We start from the raw sequence: 3,338 nt of genomic DNA on the forward strand, positions 1-3,338 counted from the left end.
ATATATATATATATATATATATATATATATATATATATATATATATATATATACATATATATAAGTATATACATACATACTTACATGCATATACACTTGCATATTGACATACACAATCATAAAGAAACGGTTAGTCTGAACAGATAACACGCTGTAACGCAAACTTACTCGAACACACACACGCGCGCACACACATACAATCATGCTCATATTCTCTCAAGTAACTCTTTTTCTAATTCTCTTTCTTTCCCCAATTCTCATTTTAACCCTCTGACTCTGTGTCCTAGACTATCACAAAAACACATAGACAAACACATATGAACACTAACACACACATGCACTTACATCCACCCATCCACCTCTAACTACTACTCTTTCCCTTAACCTTTTAGTTACCCTATTTCTCTCTGTTTCTTTCTCTTTCTCTCTCTCTCTCTCTCTCTCTCTCTGTCTATCTATCTATCAATCTCTTTCTTTTTTGTTGGCCTCCCTTTCTATCTCTGTCTCTTTCTAATACCCCATCTTTTCTCTCTGCTGCCTATTTTGCTGCTGTAGGCTACGGAAGGAGAAATCTTAACAACCCAACTCCTGTGTCGGACAACAAATGGAATGAGGCACCATTTTTGGCTCCATTCACAATCTGATTGCCAGGATTTTCTTATCAACAGACGTAGAACTTGGCTCACGCAATGGGCAGAGGCTTGCGGCTAAAATACTACTATCACTAACTAACGTCACCATTAACATTACCAACTCAACCGTCAGTTCAATACAACAACCACCACTACACCCTCTACATTCACAGCTACTCCCTTGACATCAACAGAGATGTCATATGTTATATTACATTATATTCTTTATTATGCGCGTGTGTGTGTACGTAAACACTCAGGATATACTCATTACACACTCACATATATTTATATATACACATTATTCACACACAAACACAGAGGAGTACATACATACACACACACACATACACATAAGCATATATACCATGTATAGATGTGTGTGTGTGCTCCTGTGTTTTTGTGCGTGTATGTATGTACTTGTTAGTGTCGGAGGTTTATTCAGGAACTCATTCCTGCTGTGAGCTGTTCATCCGCGCTACACATTCTATTTACCATGTTTACAAATATCTGTCTTTCAATGACCCGATTGTCTTTCAAACATTAATCGGTAATATTGCATGTAGCTTTCCAAGTCAACTTCAGTTTTTATTTGTTTTGTTTTTCTTTTTTTCTGCTGTGTTGTGCAATAAAATACAATGTGGTCAGTGTTCATCGTATCGAATGTATAACTTGTTTTTTAACTCTTGTGGGGAACCAATTAATTTTGTTCCTAAATGATTGTTATGGCATGTTTATACACTTATATTTCTTATTCCAGACATATGAGTCACCGCTTATTGTACAGAGGCCCGGCACTCATTGCAAGAGGATTCACCATCACGAGTCGAATGTTCTCTTTTGACCCAGATCCGATAACACCGTTCCATCGTTGTTAGCTAAAGCTAAAATACTTACACGTGATCGCAAGAACGCAAGAAAACGTTAGGCTGAATACGTCAACAGTATTTGGAAGAGACTTTTCTTTTGATTCTATATTTGTTGAATCAGAGTGACAGGTCCCCTCACTGAACATTTTGTATATACTTCTAACTGTCCTATTGCAAAATTTCTGGTGAAGATGCTAATTCAAGAGAACTGTATACGTACGGAAACAAGTACTTGCTCACACACCTCACAGAGTAATTCTGTTAGATATTGTCAAATGAAATTATTACTTAGTTGTTTAAGGATTCCTATCTTGTGAACCAGTATAAAATGTGCCAATAAATCAGACACGACAGTCACGGGGATTTCTTTCTTCTTTCTATCCTTTACTGGTAAGATACTGGCTCGTGTGTATTAGACTCATAATTTACTTGATGAACACATTCAACGCAATGGGTTAGTATCAATTTAGATCTAAACACAGCGCTGCAGATACGAATTTCATCTAATACTAATTTCAGAAAAGAAAAAGACCAATGAACACTAAGGATATACACGTGGATTGCTTGATATGATCACACTCATTGATTCTGTCTCCAGGGATTAGCATTGAATACTAACCTCCAAACTAGCAAGAATGGATAAAATGATTGGTCTCAACCAAGCTTTTCAAGACAGTATGGAAGCCTTTTAAGGCAGACTGTAAATTGTGCTGCACCTTTCCAGTCTCCCACAACATATGACATTGAAGTGAAGATTACTAGATTACTATGTTCTTGCTGCTGCGCCTTTTTTCTTTTGTCTGTTTCTTTTTTCCGCTCTGCTTGAGACTTCATTTTGCAAAGTGAACAATGGTGCTAACAATCAGTTCCGGTTCAGTAGTAGATTATCAACATATACATCTGTTGTTTGTCCACCCTTACAGTTATTTAAGAAATAGTTACTTAGTAGAAACTCGAGATAAATTTTTAACTGAATTGCACCAGTTAATGTATTTAGAAATTTGATAAAGATATATTAAGCGAACGATCAAAATTGTTTATGGGGCAGAATAGTACGAAATAGATTGCTTTATCCCTGTATAGTATCGTTACATATTAAGATACCCGAATCAATTGAGTGCTGTCAACGTTTACCTGCTACGTCAAAAGCAGAAACGTCCATCTAGCAGTTACTACAGAATGAAATAACACTGCTTCAAATACATGAATACTAAAACTATCCAAAATTTCGTTGGCCCGCAGTGCCGAAACTGAGTCTTACTTTGTTGAGGATATAATGCTGATGTTGGTCCATGATACATGCACTTACAACACGGTTCTACATGTGCATCACTTACATGCGCCCTAAAGTTGATATATATATAAGACTGTATATATGAATGGGCATTACGACCCCACATTGTAAAAAAAACCTTTATACACTGTTATTTAAAATCAGAAACTATAGACAGTCGAATCTATATAGTGGAAGGCTTTACTTCGACATGTTATTTCATCCAACCGGTACACTAAATTAACATAAATTATTGATTACTTTCTCAGGCATTATAATATAAACCCATACGGAAAGACAAAGGAAATTGTGTGACGGCCATTACTTTTCACGTGGTCATTAAATGTGCATGTGGAACGGATTGATTTCATTTCGTCACTGATACATGATATATGCAATATGCATAAGTAGACATCCAGAGGGTTTTGAATCCCCAAAACAAACGTAACAAAATACTACAAGGTATTTTTAATTGCTGCGCAACTGATTCTTATTCTACCACCAAAGTGATGGACTTTACATATATGTATATCTGTATGTATGTATATATATATATATATATAT

Source organism: Octopus bimaculoides, chromosome 2 (assembly GCF_001194135.2).
Source record: "Octopus bimaculoides isolate UCB-OBI-ISO-001 chromosome 2, ASM119413v2, whole genome shotgun sequence".
NCBI lineage: Eukaryota > Metazoa > Mollusca > Cephalopoda > Octopoda > Octopodidae > Octopus > Octopus bimaculoides.